At 40.6% G+C, this 18,969-nt stretch overlaps 1 long non-coding RNA gene across 1 annotated transcript; it reads right to left on the bottom strand.

Annotated features, from left to right (window-relative positions):
* Window positions 1–1,128: 1,128 nt before the first annotated feature.
* Window positions 1,129–18,190, bottom strand: LOC120722731. The gene is made up of 5 exons (XR_005693574.1): window positions 17,999–18,190; window positions 13,380–13,381; window positions 6,344–6,353; window positions 1,500–1,505; window positions 1,129–1,141 (listed from the first exon to the last, which is right to left on the bottom strand). It is a non-coding gene; the product is annotated as an uncharacterized LOC120722731 (long non-coding RNA).
* Window positions 18,191–18,969: the final 779 nt, after the last annotated feature.

Here is an 18,969-nt window from a genome sequence, read left to right as displayed (position 1 = left end):
TATCAGACCACACACATTCATAAAGTGAGCTTCCCAATTCATATAAATAGTATATATTTTCTAATCATTTGCCAGAACACTTACATTAGTTTCATATATAAGACTGTTTCAAATCTTATGTAACACAAGAACCATTTCCTCCATGGAGCAACAGTGACAACGTTAGATAGAAAGATCCAGTTAAACAGCAGGATGACTATTGTTTACAGCCTATGCTGGCTGATTGTATTTTCAATGACTTCCAGGGAATAATCAGGAAGCTCATGAGGACTCACACTCCTTACCTTTTAGGAGAGTTTCCTGAAAGGTATTTCATCGCCATTGGTGGTGTCTGTTTTTGGTCACATGGGGTGTAGCAGGGTGTTGAGATCTTTTAGCCTTCTTCCCTTCCCATAAGTGATTTCTTAATTCCAAAGATCTGTCAGTAATCTTGCTTGGGTAAACTGAATTCTGTAACTGAAACCTCCAAGTTTGACAAATATGCAAAAATAAGAAATCAGAAAGGAGCAAATATACTTTTCCACAGCACTGTATAAGCCTGTATCAACTAACAGCCTGTGCAGGGTATACACCCTGTTTGACAGCTGTGACAGGACCCAGCCCCTCAGTGGCAATGGACTGGCACAGTGGTTAAAAAACATGGATAGATGAATGTTAGAGAATGAATTAAAATTTCTGTTCACATAAACTCTTTTAAAGGGGACCTGGCATGCTTTTCTTTAATTTTGTATATTAGATATTGTCAGTAAGAGTGGATGTAAAAACCATCTTGTTTATGAGAGGCAGCTACTCAGTAGAAAGCTGGCTTAAGGAAGTAGCTAAAGAAGCTTTTTTAGGCAGTCAGGGGCTACAGCAAGGTTATGTATAATATAGATAATGAATAGTTCCTATTGTTACATCTTTCACAAAGTAACACTTTATATGACAATAGGAGAAAATACCTCAAGTTATAAAGTCTCATTGTCTCTATTGTGAGGGGGGAAGCATGCAGGCTCGCAAAAACTGAAATGTACTCGGAAGCAGGAAAAGTTTCATTCAGATTTATAGTATAAAACGGCTAAAGTGTATCTTATTCCAAAATGCAGCAGTTAATACTGCCAAAATCACGATACTTAAACAAGCGGTTATTGTGGGGGGAAAGCTGGTAAATATAGACAATAAGATGTTAATAAGTGCTTTATAATAGCTAATATGTATCCAACATCCTACTGATATAAGCTAAAAATAAATATAGTTAATGGTTAACTTAATGGTTAATATGTATAACCTAAGATAAAGTGTTTTATCCTTTAAACGGGAAATACACTTAAAAATCAGCCTCCTCTAGAATTCCTAACCAAATAGAGCAACTGACATTAGTGTGTGCCAACAAAAGGAAGTTCATATAGTCGACGTGCCACTCCCCCACCCAATAGTTTTGTTGTTTGTCAGGAACAATGATGCCGTGGTCTTCACTGCAACATACTACTTGCTCTGGAAGTTCCTGGGAAAACCTTTACTCCCACCTGTAAATTCCTTCGAGTCAGGAATAACATGATTTTGCTGAGTGGGCTGGAGCCTGATAAGCATCTTTTTCCAAAGAAGTTGGCCCAGATGCACATTTTTTCCTGCAGTACAAGTAAAATCAGTCTGTGTTTATGTAAACATCAGGATCAAAAGAAAAAAAATGAAGATTATTCACGTCATGTTGGGTTGTTTTTTTTCTCCATTGTACCTGGAAATGTTCAGATTGTTTTCCCTCTCACTTTGAGCATTTATGTTGATTTGTGTTGCTTCAGCTCCCTCCATCAACTGTAGCTGTTTATATGGCCAGTTTCCTGCTATTCAGAGGCAGAGAGGCTACTGCTGAAGAAAGGCTTGGCTCATATACAGGTAGTCTATCACTGCTGACAGCTTCTCTCTTTAAAGTTTTCCACTCGATTCATCCAACCAGTTATGTCACTTCTCATCAACACTTCACAGTTTCCATCACAAAGCTATTTATGGAGCTGCAAAGGAAGTAGGTGTTTAAAAATAAAATTCTTCTGTTTACTTATCAGAACTCTAATCATTATTTTATTTTAATTTTTGGCACTGGCCTGTTGTTTCTCCGACACACCATCAATCACGCACAGACTAGGGTAATTATCTGACATGGATTTCTACTCCTTTGGCTGCTTAACTTCAAGCCAAGTACGACAGTGAGCCCAAAAGGTGGAGAAAATATCACTAAACAGACAGCAAAAGCGGGGAAACAGAGAAGCTCGATGGGGTGAAGTCTCGAGCAGCAGCAAGCAGGAGTCTGATTTGCCTTGGCGCTCTGGTTAAAACGTGAGTTGCGGACAGAGCAACTGCCCCGGCAGCAGACAAGACTTCCAGCAGGGCCAACCACAGCGTTCCTCCTGGTTTTATAATGGCAGTGTACAGCTGTGTTACCCCCACCAACAGGAATGTGAGAAAAACGGAAAAACTGACACATGCATATAAAACACCAGTTGCTAAACTACATTCAGCCCCTCTGTGAGCTCATGGTAAAGTCAACAAATTTCTACACAGATGTGGCAGCAGCTGCTAACACGTGCTCACACGGTTGCCGTTATTTGTTCACTGTAAACAGCACACAGGATGAAGACGTCGTTACAAGTCAAAGTCGCTCAAAGCGAACTTTCTTTCAGTGCGTTTCGTCCAGACCGTGACTGCAAAACGCCTCTGTCTCTCTTACTTTTTGTGGTATCTCGCTGTGCAGATAGTTTTGGGTTTTATTGGCCCTGTGTCTGAGATACCACTAGAAGACAGTGAAAAATGACAAAAACAAAATGTGCCTTTTCTGAAGGGTATAATTTCCACTGGGGATGCAGGAACACTGCAATCTCTTTGTGTCGTCTTACCTAAAGTCCAGATGAGAGAAGATAAACATGTTGATACAATCATCTCAATTATTGCTTTGTACTCTAGGCAATAAGCTTCAACACAGCACTTTGTTTTGGAGACTTTATGCCCCTGAGCCAATATTACAAGCTGCCCTGTCTTCTTGGCTGGAACTGTATGCGGTCTGAAAGACAGACACGCAACACTGGGTTGTTACATAAATGACCATCAACATATTCCGCATGTTTTCTGTAAATACAAACCTGGATCACAGCAGTTTGTGATACAGACACAAACTTTATTGTATGGCAATAAATAACAGTAAAACGACTGTAAGGAGACTATTGCATACAGCCAATTGTAACTTCCTTTTACACTTGTAAGAGTTGGTGAAGATGCATTCGAAAGCAAAAAGGCAACTCTTTAGTTTCAGTTTGTCTTTTAGTGTCATCTCTCTGCGTTTAGTTTGTTGGGAATGGGTCATCCTTTTTAAGTCCCATGTTTGTGTCTCAGAGGGTCAGATTATAATATAAGGTGTAGAAAAGAAAATGAAGGAAACTAAGCAGAGTTAGAATAATATTGTTGCATAAACTTGGATTTATCTACACTGTACAGATTAGTTAGACTTGTAATAACAGAATACTGCTCATTTCCTCCTCCATTTAAATAATTTCAGGAAATTATTTAATTTTGTTGTCCTGGGACTTTTTCTCCATCGTGTTCCCAGTCACTAAAAATATGATGGAAACCTCCTCATAACAAAAATTTAAAAAAAACAAAAACAAATGGCGGTTGCCAGGTTATTACACAGATTTTTTTTTTCACATTTGGAAACTAGTTGCAAGTATTTACAGCGAGTTACAGATGAGTTCTGAATCTGAGTTAATTTTGTTTCTGGAACCAGCAAATTTAATTTGCAGTCATACGGTCTGTCTTCATGTAACAAATATGTCATTATTTGTGATTCTGAAGTTACATTAACTACTTAAGCAAGTAAGTAGTTAATGTAAATTTCAGTTTAATGTAAGATTCTCTGTATGTAGATCCCATAAGAGATTTTTGCAGATTTTATCATAGTTTATTGCATATTATCACAAAAGAACGCATGACATTGCTAACTTGACCCCATTCAATCGCAACCTGATAGCAGACTGATTCTCTTTTATCTGCATTTTATTGTCATTTTTTTGCAACAAAGTCACTTTCATTATGGCAACTGACTACAAGTGTTCGCAGAACTTGTCCCCATGGAAGCAACCATTTAAAAATCAATAAAATACTAATTCCTTGCACATGATTATAATAATTTTGATTTCGAACTGTTTCCTCCAGTGTGACTGTAGCAAAACAGACATTGACTGTTATTATAAGATCGACTGTTTTTTACATTCATTGGGTTACAAGTGCACATCTTTTTCATTCCGATTTAAAATCTTCTAATTGAAGTGAGAGGATTTGATACAATCTGGTGTTTGCATCCACATCCTTTGTGCTGCACTTTCAAGTTCACTGAGTTAAATGACACAGTTAGGTAGTTCTTGTGTGTGTGCAGGCTCAGCAGGCACGTGTGAAGGAGTGGAGGGGTAAAGGTCAAGGTTGACCATTTCAGGTCAGGTGATCCAAGCCAGATGGTGATTTCCTAGGGTTAGGGTGGCAGATTCCTTCTGGGACATCACAGATGCCGAGGGGGGTCCCATATGCGTAAAGACAGAATGCTGAATGGCTGTATGAATGAGTTATAGTTAGATTGGTGATGGTTAACACAAGCAAGATATTTATACATTATTGTAAACAGCATAGAGTATAACGTGGAAGTAGACCTGGTTCAAAAACTGGAAGGTTTAATGTGTCCCTGAGAATGTGTTTTCTAACATAGTATAACTTTATATGTAGTGTATCTGACTACACTCCAGCTCACTGGGATCAGCCTGAGTCGCCTCTACCTAAAGGGTCTTAAGGTGATTGCTCGAGTCCACACCAAACTATCTTCTGGCAGCTGGATAGTGTAGTGGTAAGACTACATGTCTTGGAACAGGAGTCACAAGTTCGATTCCCACCCAGTATCCAGTAAGGGTCCTGGCTAGATCCCTCATGCTAACCACAAAAAAAAAAAAAAATCCCTGGGACAGCGCAGCTATGTCTGCAGCCTGTCCACAGCACGGACACAAGAGCATTTCACTACACATTGTACCCTGTATGATAATACTGTATTTGACAAATAATAAAGTTTGTTTGTTGTTCTAAAACGAGTCACACAGAACAATAATACAAACTAATGCAGGTTTGAATGTGACCTAAAACTTACTAATGATTCCCTTACATGTCACTGTAAAATGAACATTTGGTGTAATAGGGAGTTATAAGGTAATGGAAATGTTTTATTTAAAAGCCTTTCCTTCCTGGAGTTATGAAGAACAGGTGGGCACACAACCACAACTTGCTGTTTTTTTATGCCTCAGCTTCAGAACGGATCACACAAACAAGAAGTCATCTTTCAAACCGCTGGTTTGATGATTTTTCTTTTCCTGTGCTTGGTTATCCATTTCTCCATTTCCACTCTTTGGTTAAAGATAATTTAACCAGGGTTGCTCCTTAGCTAGTTAAAAACAAATTACCCCAAAACGTGACGACTATTCCTGTAAGTAAGAGAACTTTGATGATTCCTAAAGATTATCCCTGTTTTCGATTATTAAAAACAGCATTTCACATTTGAAGCAAATGGTAGTAAATCTATAACTAATTTGCTATAGGGGCTACTGAAGTCAAGGATCTCTGACAACAATGCAAATCTGTGCCAAAGGTTACTGAAAACTCATAAATAAGATCAATTTTTCTATTATTCTTTGCTCCCCTCCCTCTCCCATATATCTATCCCTTGACCAGCTCCACTTAACTCTTCTTTGCAGACAAACAGCTGCTGCTCAACACCTCCACCAGAGCGAGGAATCATCCCCAGAGAGGAAAAGAGGAGAGGGTGGAAGGATGAGCAGGATAGAGGGAGGGAATGGATGGGTGAGACTAGACGCTCTGGGTTATAGGTCAGGCCTGCATGTGCTTGTGTGCTGACACATGTCCTGGAGACCCCCACACATCTCTGGAGGTCTGACACACACACACGCACACACACACACACACAGGCTTCTAAAGGCTTTATGGGGATCCACATTCAACAGACCTCCCCACTTGCACACTTGGGGATTTTTAACCCTGGATGCAGGATACGGGGTTTAGCTTAACAGCAGATTGAGGGTCAGAGCCCAGGGGAGTCGAGGGAGATTTCCTAACCCCATCCACCACCTTTAAGACAAATACACACACCCTGAAGAGATAAGTCATAATCACTCCAATATTTCATCTCCCTCTTTCTCTAGTCACCTTCCACCTGGAATAATACTCATTCTCTGCCTTTGCCGTCACCTCTTTAAAAGTTTTGAAGAAAAGTGCTGCCTCAAACACCTTTTTCTTAATTAAAGAAAATCAGGTCACACAACTTCACTTGGTTTCTACTCGGCAGCCAGGCGGCTGCCATTAGCAAACACTAAAAATGCAAAATGCTTGACACACTTTCTAAAAATTTCCATAACACTGCAATAAACTTGTACTTCTGGGAAAAGGGTAATGGAGCAAGATTGCTGTTTGGTGGGACAAAAAGAGGGCTTAGGGTAGAAGTGTGAACGCTCTTTGAGGTGTGTAATTGCCTTTAAAAGAGGCCAAGTTTTTATTCTCAAGGGAACTTTGGCTGGATGACAAATGTCTGATGATGGACACATTGCAGGCAAATGAGAACAGGAAACCTCAGCCATCACCAATGTGCCAGTCATGCTCCATCTGTTACTCCATCATTCCCATCCAAGTTAATACCTCATCATGTTTGTTTGCTAGATATGAAGCAAGCAGTGTATTTCTCAACAGTCAGACCTTTTCAAACAGGCTTGAGTACAAAAAAAAAAAGCATGTGTAAGCAGCACTGAGCATGGAAGTGCAGGTTACTCATTGTAATCTCAGGAAAACATGTACACCTGCACATTCATGAACTTATCCAATCATGCTGCAGCAGCACAGAAGAAGAAATACTGTGGCTACAGGTCAGCAGCATCGACGTTCCCATTAAGTATCGGAAACCAAACAAAATCCTGTTTAGATTCGACATTAAGATGCTTCTGGGTGATCTCACCATAAGTGTGAATGAGTCCAAGTTGGGTCAAAGATTTTCTGGCCTGAGTGATCAGATGTCTGTTAGCGGTGTGTATGCAGATGTGTGTTTGGCCACATTGAAGCCGAACAGAAGCACACTCCTATTCTAACACATTTGGAAAACACAAATTTGGAAACACAGATAATGTGAGTTGGTTTGTTTTGTTTATTTGTTCAAAACCAAATGAGCATTCATTGTATTCATTGTGTCAGAGGCCTGCACCTGCATCCCAAAGACTCAAAAGTATCTGCAGCCAATGTTCTGGAGTCAATAAACCATAGGACACCTAAGAAGACCTCTATTTTGGGGGGCACAATGAAGACTTAAACAAATACTTTGGCTGACAGATATAGACTCGGGCTGTGAGAGCTAATGACAGATGTGAACTGATCTACTATGAATTGCTCACTTATGATCGGATTCCTCGAGAGGCATGTAATGCTAGTCGTTAACAAGGCCTCTGGGATTTTGCCATGTTTGTCGGTTGGCAGACAGTTTGGCTTATTTCTGGACCTTCTGATCTACTGGATACGTCTTTACAACTCTTAAAAGCAGAAAAGTATGTCAGGATCGAGTAGAAATAGGCTTAAACAGCAGAAAACCATGTGCTTTCCTTCCTTGCTAACCGAGAACAGAAAACAAAGGCACTGACTTGCAGATTCACCAAAACTGGACAAATGTAGCCTTGTTTGATAAATCCTGACACAATATTAATATTGTGTTCCCATTGAGCTACTCTGTGCTTGTTTCTTTAGGCTGTCTTCTGCTAGTCTCTACCTTCCCCCATATCATCATCCATTCCACAGCCATTACCCTATCATAGTGCATTTTCTTCAATTGTAGACCCTCCACTCTGCCTCCCTGTTAATCTAGGACATACGATGTGGATTGTGTGGCACGTGCTACACTGCAGCAGAAGCATGGACACCCCCCCCCTGCAGAGTCTCAGCTGCGTGCATATAGAGTCACTTCAACAAGACATGAATTATGGATCATATGAAAATGAATAATGAAAAGAAAATGATATGCGTAGCTGGTGGGAGAAGTTGTGCAACTACGAATAAAAAGCTTGCAAGGTCCCAATGTTTGTGGCAACATATTATTTTTCATTTATAATAGTCAGATTCACAGAGATTAAGCCACTAGTTAGAAGGGGGGAAAAAAACATTTAAAAAAATTAAATGCTGCTAAAACGAAGTGAAAACTCCTCCAGTTTTCTGTATTTTGGATGTGTATTTTACATTGCTACAGTGACTGCAGAGCAAACAAGCCACCATTGAAAATAACTGGGCAAGTGCAAAAAAAGGGAAAAAGAATGAGGGGAAAAATGACAGAAGCAGGAATGAATTTAAATAAAGCAACAGGTCACTGAAAGTCAAAACATGGGAAAACCTGTACAGAAAAACTATTTTGGTTAACAGGAAGACAACAAACTATTTTTATAATCAAAAGTCCAGTTACATTCTCTGTTATACCTATTCTCATTTCCTTTAGTCTTAAAAGAAATTTTATAACACACAGTGGTACAACACACTTCAGAGCTACACGCTATCTGGCACGCTATCTGTATGTATCCATAATGTATGATATATGTATCGTATATGAGTCAAAAACCCTGCAACATACTAGCTCAAACGACCTCAGGCCCAGTTCACATTAGCATCTCTCCAGGTCACCTGCTTGGCAACCTGGATACAAAAGCATTTCTTTTTAGAGACTAACCAGCCACGGAGGCTGCAAGCCAGTGTACTACTAGTGCCAGTCCCAAGCCCAAATAATGGGGAGTGTTGTTTCAGGAAGGGCATTCAGCATAAAATTTCTGCCAAATCAAACATTCAGCTCATCGAAAATGAGATTTTCATACTGGATTGGATGGACGGATGTTAATAAAACCACTTCCAGTACTGTTGACCAACAGGGTGCCAGTGGAAACTGTGCTACTGCTGGCTGAAGACAAAGGCAAAGGAAAGAGGGGGGGAGTGTTAGGAGGTGAGAGCAGGGACTTTAAATGAAAGAACTAGGAAGTGAGAGCAGGTACGATGGAGAGTGGAAATCCAGTTGGTCCAGTTGGTTTTGAGAAACTGTTTATGTGGAGTGCTACACATGACTGGCTGTGCTAAACAAAAAAACAAAACAAAACACTTGAACAGGAACTTTATCTTATTGAGTGTTCGTGGCATATTCAAATGATTTGACAGTGACTTGTAAACATGCAAAAACACGAAAGATGAAGTGATTGCATGCCACGCTGCTGTGATTGTGCTAGTTATTTGAAAGTGTATTCATGATGGAATATTTCAAACTGTGTTAACAAACAAATTCTTTAATTTATTTGTTCCACAATCACGTCCCTGGAAGCATGTCAAGGTGTTCTTATACGGTTACCATGCAAGTCCTAGGAATAAGTCAACCGTATTGTTCAGGCTGTAGCTTGTTGGTTGATATGATCACTGCACGCCTGAAATTCACTTTCGCTTTTACATAAACACACGCGCACGAGGAAACCAGGAGCTGAGGGGATAAACTACGTTTTTTGTGATGATGATGCAGCAGTGAAGCTAAGTCAAAAGTTAAAGCGTTCACACTTGTGAGCAGTGGCAGTGTGTATGTGCATGAGCGTGCACGCCCACATGCCGCTATTCTAAGTGCAAGTGACACCATAAACGAGGAATCTTAAATTTTAATAAGCGATGATCACGCTATCCCCAAGATCATCACCCATCAGCAGAACCCTAATAAAGTGTCAACAGTGGACTTGTTTCACTGCTGAAACTGTGATTTAACATCTGAGGTTGAAGACAAATGACATATTATGAAGCCAGTTCATTTAGTCTGGTTCTCATTTTGTTACTTGGCAACAGTAAGCCCGGCACATGTTACCGTAAATGCCACCCTCTCTTTCATTTGAGCAATATTTCATCACAAAAACAGCAGCAGGACACATGAATAATTATCTTTTAAATAAACAGATGATCATGATTTAACATTAAATATCATCTCATATTCTTTGATACTTTAACCTCATCTAGTAGCTCTTCATCAGAGAAACTAACAGGTGAATGGGTTGCATAGGTTCAGTCCCAAGCTCTTTTTCTTGTCCGTCTGTAAAAGAAAATCCATTAGCACTAATTGCATCAGCTTGGAGCCGTTTTATTCCTGTCACATTTACCTGAGGTCCTGCACATCCATGCCCCTTTGCAAAATAGCCAGAGTTGACAGAAGACAGCAGAGTCTGTAGATTAATTGGTATTAAGTTAATTACTGTGTAGATAGGAACCCCATTGGGTCAGGACCCTGGTATTGTGTCCACAGGTGATCAATCATGGGAACCAAAGGTTTCCTGACACAGAGGCTTTCAGCTTTCAGGACATAGACAAAAACCGGGCCACCACTGCCACGGTAACCAAGCCACACAACAACCCCACAAGCATATTAACAGAGTAAAGCCATGAAAACCAACTAGTTCAGAGTCTTAACAACATCTAACCAGACTCTGAATCTTCACAAGCTCCACTAGTCATTATTTTGTTTGTGTGACCCACTTACATCAAAAGGCTATGCACAAGTTTTACTTCTCCTTTTACTTCTTCTTCATAGCACATTAGTCAGCAGTAAATAACAGTGATGCTGTTTAGATGTATTAATTGCGACAGGATTCAGATTTCTAAGAGAAACACTATTGATACATTTCTATTTGATTCCAATTCCTGATATCATGATGGGAATTAGGTCAAATTTTCCAGTCATTTCATCAGCAAAGACTCCAACACAAAAAAGTAAATGGCAAACTTATTTATAGCAAAGCTGTGAGCTAGGCCGGAGGCTGTAGTTTGGGGAAAGTTTCACTGAGGACCAGCAGCAGCTCCCAGGCCTGGCAGGTCCAACATTTTCGCCTCTCGTTGTTTGTCAACACATGTTGACAAACTGAATTATAGGTCAGTTGATTCACTAGCTTTGTTGGGATAAAGAGTTAAGGACAGTTCACATCATGGGTTTTTACCTCTCAATCGTAAAAGGCTGATGAGGTATCGGCTTACTTGAACATCCGAGTTTGTGAATGCGATAACTTGAGAACAAAGCCATGTAGGATTTTGACATTTATACCGCAGGTGCATCTACTAGGAGGCTGAGGGTTGCTCCTGGCCACCGCCAGTATTTTTAAAAACTGCTCAACACAGCGTGACTCTTAGCTAATTAATCAAATGTTCTAGTGGTATGATCTATCAGTCATGCTAAACTATCAGATAGTAATATAGTAACATAAATTAAAATAATGCCAATTTGGATTACCTAACCGAGTAAGGAAAGCAATTCCGCGACTTCAAGCAGCAACAGGAGAAACAACAAGTGGCGACAAAGTGGTCAGGTCCTGAGTTAAACTTAATCAACTCTGAGGAAAGAGGAACTACTAATTTGAGACCAAAGGATAACGGTCACTGACTTATAGCATGGTGATAAATGTCTTGATGCATGCTCAGTCATCCAGGTAAGTAAACTAGCACCACTGACTGAACAATGGGCTGTGAGGTCAATTCCTTAATCATTAATATGCAAATTCTCATGACCATTGATCAACAACTACCGATCAAAGCCCAGTGCTGCTAGTTTCAGTCACTGTGCAATGTACCATTTATAAGGTTGGGGAAACCTGCAGTCAGCTGAGACTGAAGAGTTTTTCCACTGAAAACACTACGCCCAGATGAACAGAATCAGCCTTTTGGCAAGGTGTTACGGCCCTAGCTGGGCCTCCTGATACTGCCCTTGTGTGAGCGTGGTGTTTTACTCCGCCTCCTCCTCTTTTGCTCCACCCCTCTGTCTCTCTCTTGCTCTCTCTCTCCCCAGGACACAGCTGCTGCTCATTGGGCTCGCTTACCACCTGGGCCCAGTCAGCAATCACCTCTCTGAGGTCATATAAGCTGGGGATGAGCTGTGAGCAGGGTGGGGTGTCTCTGCTTGGTGTGTAGGTAGCCTGCCTGAAGTGTGGAGTTGTGGAAACAGCATAGCTGCTTTGCGTGAGTAGTGTGGGCTTGTGGGCCTTGGCAGCAGTAAAGCCAGCTGCTGTTAGTGACAGGGTGAGCTTGTGGGCCCCTGGAAGTGCCTCCTCGTGGTGTGGAGTTTTTGTTTGGTTGTTGTGTTCTTTGTTGTTGCAACCTTTTTTCCCTTTTTCGGCATGTTATTGGTAATACGGCGTTGCTGGCTCCTTATGTTATGATTATCTACAATAAAGACTGTTATTTACTAAGAACACCTGTCTGTTTTCCTTTCATTCTGTTCTGGACTCATTTGTTACTGGTCCCCTCACTCGCATGCCTAGACCCCTTCGGGGGGGACGTAACACAAGGTGATAAATATTACATTGTAGGCAACTTCATACCAAAATGTCTGCTAACAACCAACCATCAGAGATGCATGATGAATGAGTGTCTTGGAGTGTAGACAGCCCTTTATGTATCACACACAAAGAAATTCAAGAGAGCAAGGTTGCTTGTTTGGCCAGACTTAAACACCAGTTCATACAATCGTCCTTGCACATACATGCTAACATGAGGTCATGACTGCTGAGCGAGGGAGACTGCTGCCTCGGTTGGTTTTGCAAAAAAATGTGAAAAACCTCAGCAATTGCTTTGTTTCCTGTTTTGGTTTGTATTCATGTTCCAAATGTGATTTTTTTCTGAGCTGGGACTACCAGAGGACTGCAGCACGTTGAGTATGCCTCAGTACAAGTATAAATAGTTATGGGAAGATTTGCCATTTTTCCATACCTGTACTTCTTATAAAAGTCTTCTAAGAAACTTCCTATAAAGAAGAATGAATCTATGCTTATGAGTTTAAAGCATTGTGCTGAATATTAGCATTCCATTAACCCTGTTGCTTCAGTTGCATTTGAACTAATCGCAATGAGCATGTTTAATTAAATTAATTATCATCAGGCAGTAATATCTTGGGGACTGAACACTCACTGAACACCTCCATTTGATGAGTTTTGTAGTAACTTAAATATATTTCAAGGCGACTTGAATGTGCTCCTGTAACTTGAATTCTCTCAGTGTGATTTCCTTTTGGACAAACAAACAACAAATCTGGATCAGCTTTCCTGGATGAGAGAAAATAGCCAAACCACAAAATGTGGGTGAGAGATCTTGCCCAATGAAATCAAGACAGCACAAAGCCTGCAGAAACAATGTTATCACAATACACCAGAACTAACTTTAGAAATTTGGGAGTGAACTGAGAGGAGCACATTACTGAACAAGCTACTGATGAGTTTGATTTCTAAGTTCAAACGAATCAAATTATCTTTTTCATTTCAAACTAAAACATGCTGTTAAAATGAAACTCCTCCCTAGGACTGAGAGGGACAAGAAACTCTCAGGGTCAAATGTAGAATCTGTCCTGGGTCATCATGCTGTACGGGCTGTAAGACAACTCATGATCATGTCGCCAATGTATTTTAGGAGATAAAGTGTAAGCAGGGAATGTGGTGACATTGAGCTGGAAGTCAAGTCTATTCTTTATGGACTGAAGAATACAGCCAAAGTATGAAATGTATAGGTGAAGAGCAAAGTGACCTCAGGATCATTTTATTTTCAGATGTTGCTGCTGTTTCCAATGTGAAGCTTTGCAGTTCATTGGGAAGCAGAAGAGATTAGGTCAGGGGCCTCCGAATCTATGGCCCTGAGGAGGAATCTGACCCTGAAGCAAAGATATTTGTCAGTGTACATGTTCATCTATGATGAAACGTTATGACAAGGCCGAGAAGGAGTCTAGTTTCCCTGAGAGGATTTACAAAGTTTCAGGCAACAAAAGACCAAACTTTTGAGGAGACACAATTGTTTACAAGGTCAGTGAAAAGGCAGGTTTTATGTGAATCTGCCTTATAAAAGCACAGAGAGAAGTGTAGAAACTGAAAGACTAGAATTCTTATTGAGTTCTGAGCTCAGTGAGGCTAAACTAAATATGTCAAGCTTCTTAGACTAAGCTAAATATATGACCTTTTCCTAAAGCCAAAGTCTGTATCTATTGCTAGCTAATTAATGCATATATAGGTGACAAGTGACTGATGGGGACAGATAATCAATCAAGCAGTCAAATGTATTTCACAGAATTTTGCCTGCAATTATTCATACTGCTGCTAGAGCTGATTTAACTCCAAAATATAAATATAGGTCATAATAACAGATTTCCATGATAGGATGATGCATCCTATTTACCAGGAGAGATGTGAGTGTGAGGAGCTCATGTCATAAGGTAACTCAGAATGGGTCTATTTCTTTGTGTTGAAAGGGGTCAGTTGAGGTGGTTCGGGCATGCTGGCTGGATGCCTAATGTTGATATATTCTAAGCATGTCCAACACCCAGAATGTGGAGGGATTATATACCCCATTTAGTCTGGAAACATCTGCATTCCCGCAGGGCTGAGCTGAGACATCCGGCGAGAGAGAAGGACTAAAGGGCCATTTTGCTTACTCCAACCCAATTAAAGAGTAGCAAATGAACAGATGCAATATATAGAATTAAGCTCAGCACGCACTGCAGTAAATGATCCAAAAATCAAATGTAGGTCGTATGTTTGGCTACTAATGTGGATTATGCATGCAGAACGAGCACTTGATCCCAGTCCCTTTCATCCTTAGTCATGCTTTGGTGTTCTCTTTGAGGGGATGCCAACGAGGGGGCGATGGTACACTGCTCACCGATACAACCCAAAGCAGCGAGGCTCAATATTACAGAAGGGACTGGGAAGTGAAAGCGAGCACGAGCAATATTGCTAGTGTGGGGGCAATTGGGAGTATGCCCCAGTTATGTACAATGTTGCAAGGGCAGAAGTGGAGGGGACAGTCGTGCAGACTCACGTGCCAACGCACGCTGTGATATTTTGCCAAGGTCCAGACAAGTTATACAGGAAGAACAAGGCCAAATAAAACACGTTGAGACACGCTGAGGGTAAGCTGTGACAGACAGAGCCAGGCACGAGTCTGAGGCTTTCACACACACACAAAGCACGAGGGCAGGCAGCAGCAGAAAGATCTGAGGCCACACGGAATCAGAATGAGTTCTTGCTTTCTGTGACCTACATACACCGTGTTAAAGGAATTAAGAGTTTGTTGTAGACGCATTTGTGGCTCGTGACTGACGAGCAGACGCTCAGTCCCCTACAGCTGAGTAAGCTGTACCACAATAACATATGATCAATAGCACATGAGGAAATGAAAGAAAAAAGTCAAAATAACAAAATAACTTACAGAGTGCAGGAATCACAGGGTGCGAGTGACTCTCAGAATCACTTTCCTGCAGGGCAAACTCAGTTGATTAAAAAGATGTGATGACGCCCTCATCTTGACGAACGGAGATGATAACTGATGACAAAGCACTTGCCATCAATTCCAAAGAGCGTCAGTGCTACCATCTGAGATCAGTGTGCTGAGTGTGGCTTGTGTCAGGACATCAGATGGGAAACATGTTTGAGTAGGCAGCTGAGAGATCTGCCGTTAGGCCCGTTTTTAAGGAGGCGTGTTGATGTCTGTGTGTGTTAATGTGCCAGATTGACTCCAAGCTGATTCCCTCCCTTCAGCCCTCATTTCTGCTGCTTTATTGTCCTAAAAAGGCACGATTGGTTAGTGGTGGACAAAGGGGAGAGAAGAAATGACTGATGGCAAATGCTTCTCATGAGAGATGGAGCAACATCTCCAATTCTAATGGGACAGCAGAGGGTGGCTGGGTGGGGTTGGGGGGGTCAAAACAGGGTGAAACCCCACAGGAAATAAAGCACAAGTGTTTGAGTAGGAACGAAGGGGTAGGCTTGGGGATATCTGCCCCGTCACGGTCCTCATCTCATTTCCATAACTAAATCAGGGACGCGTGCCCTACTGTGTTTGTGTTGTACTGGCAGCTGCTGCCTTCGTTTGACAGACGCAGCACCCTCGCTAAATGTCACTGAGAGAGCTGCTTTGTGTCTGCTGAGATAAATGCATCTCACAAGCTTGATTTTCGAGAGTTTTATCATCCGTGAGGTTGCTTTGGCTGAAAAATGGAAAATCTGAAACTTATGCATTTCTTTGATTCAAATACTTCTCGAGAACTGAAAGCTGAAACCTACTGGTCGGGCAGCATGTGGCTGCTTAATGACACTGACAGACAACACGAGAAGCTTGAACGCTCACAGGCGCATCTGCGTTAGCTATTACACTGATGTAGAAAAACAGGACAGGCAATGAGCCTCAGGGAAATAAGCAGTATTTTTAAGCTGCGTTGGAGTTCATGAATTATGAAACCATAAAATAAAGGTTTTGTCACGCATTCAAAAGTTACTTTAAGAGAGCTTAACTGGTTACATATGTGGTGTTCTGAACGACTGTGCAGATGGGTTTTCTTGTAGTTATGCTACAGGCATAAATGTTTCAGTCAACATCTTCATCTCTGTCACATCCAGTTCTAAAAATAGTATTCCTGTTTTTATTCAGCTAAATCAGAAACTCGAAACGCTGTGACTGAATCCTCAAATGCTGAATGCTTTAAATGGTTGAAAAGGAACTTATATATACCAGTGAAATACGGCCTGGATCAGTTCCAGCAAGATAAATACTTGGCTTTGTTTCAACTCTAACTGACAAACGTGCCTTTTTTTAATGCTTTCATTTTGTAATTATGATGCAAGCAGGGGCGATTCTAGGATCAACCATAATGTTGCACATACAGTGCTTTGAACTTAATATTAACAGACTATGTTTGCAAATCTCTTTAGATCTCGATTCAGTTGCATACACATTACATTGTTGGCTTCAACTCCATTCAATTTTATTTATATAGATTGATATTACAACAACAATTGCACTTTATATTTTAAGGCGAAGCCCCAAAATATGAAATTTAGAAGCAACCCAATTAGCTGGATGGTCTACTGTAGTGTCTTAGAATAATTCATAGTAAGTAATCAATATTATTCACTAGATTTAGGATGGGCCCTTTAGAATTTTCCAAAGTAGGTTAAAGAACAAGGAAAGAAAAGAGGACAAACATACACAGCATTGTTTCAGTCTCTTAACCACATACAACAGAGGCAGTCCACCAAATCATTAAGCACTTACAGCACCATTATTCAGTAAAGACAGTGGGAAATCACCCTGCCTCTCCACATAGCTGGACAAGGAGCAAACTGGTAACAGAGTCGGTTTTACACAAATGTTTTGTAATTCATACAAACCTATATTGTCCAGACTCAACACAGAGCACTGTGTATTCAAAATTTCAAGAGTGGAGAATAGATTGTAGTCTGTCACATGAATGTGGACAAACATAATTTCTTGAATGTGACATGTCCATTCGTTTCTTTTTGCTCCCTCTCTATCCTCCTCTCAGTCTTTGTGTTGCCACCCAAAAATTTAATGTAACAATGAAACAGAATATGCTACTAATGTCTAGTGATCTAGATAAAGTCAAATATAAATAAGTAGACACTTTATAAGTCACAGCAATACCTCCACGTTCAGAACAGTTTGCACTTTTGCTATGTTTCAGTTGATGAAACATAGCAAACAACAACAGCAACAAAAGTCTTATTCAATAATGAATCCATTAAAAACAATGGCATAAACTAATACTACAGTGCATTATTATGATTATTATGTTTTTAGTGGTGCTATGAAGAAACGTAGGGGTGTTTAGACTCACCTATGGTTACAAATAAAGAGATCAGTTCGCTAGTCTAAGGATGTTTGTGTGGTGCTGCTGTCTAGTGGGTGTATCTGGTATTACCCCTAAAAGCAAAAAGGGTAAAAGGTTAGTCCATCATTTGCAACTACAGTTTTTTATTTACCATTATCATTTTTTTTAAGAATAAAACCCCTTAAAGTCTCTTCTTGTTTTTAAGGTTCTATACTCATTACTTTAATAATATCCATCTATCCATTCTCTGCCACTTATCCTTTTTCAGGGTCGCGGGTGGGAGCCTATCCCAACTGGGACTCTTCACCATTGGACCCTAGAACTGAAGAAACTTCTCAGATGAGAGGTAAAACGTCTTCAAGCAACTTAAAGAAGTCCAGAGGCTTTTCTTTCCAAACTCCTTAGACTACATCCTGGACAGGTCGCCAGTCTGTCACAGGGCTAACACATAGACAACCACTCACACCTAAGGGCAGTTTAGATTTCCAGTTAAACTAACTGCATATCTTTGAACTGTGGGAGGAAGCCGGAGTACCCCGACAGAACCCACACAAACACGGGGAGAACATGCAAACTCCACACAGAAAGAGCCCGGCCTGATGGTGGAATTGAACTCAGGATCTTCTTTCTGTAAAGAACAGTGCTAACCACAATGTCACCCACTTTAATAATATATGACTTTTCTATTTATGTTTTAAACTGTTTTGTTGCTAAATGTTAGGAACCACACTGTGTGTTGAAATTTGCTTGTGAAGGCAACTACTGCTACTGAAAAGGTAGCAGTAGAAAAGGTAGCAGTATATATATATATATATATTTTTTTTTTTTTTTCTTGCAGTGGCCAAGTGAAAGTCCAGACCGCCATTGATTGTGGCGAGGCTTAAAGAAAGTGGAGCTTAACTCAGTTAACTCAATTGAGTGACTGATAGTGTCATACAAAAGACAATTACATAAAATTATTGTTCTAAAAGTTATTGTACTAAGTGTGCTCAGGTTTTCCACACACTGCTTTGTCATTTTGGCTCAGTTATTGTTAAGTAATGACACAGTGTAATGTGTCATGTGCTGTTGTTCATCTCATGTTGTATTTATCTAATTTTAAGACTTGATAACGACTAGATCTTTTTTATTGTGTCCAGATATGCAAAACTCTAGAACTGACAGAGAGTGTACTTTGATTATGACTACAGATGGTAGGGAAGGAAGCAGCATGGGCAGGACGTTCCCCCAACTCTGCGTTCCTGCCTCACACTACCACCTGGCTG

Source organism: Simochromis diagramma, unplaced genomic scaffold, assembly GCF_900408965.1.
Source record: "Simochromis diagramma unplaced genomic scaffold, fSimDia1.1 OVJJ01000705.1, whole genome shotgun sequence".
Lineage (NCBI taxonomy): Eukaryota > Metazoa > Chordata > Actinopteri > Cichliformes > Cichlidae > Simochromis > Simochromis diagramma.
Note: the sequence above shows the minus strand (reverse complement) of the source record. Positions and strands in the feature narration are given on the sequence as shown.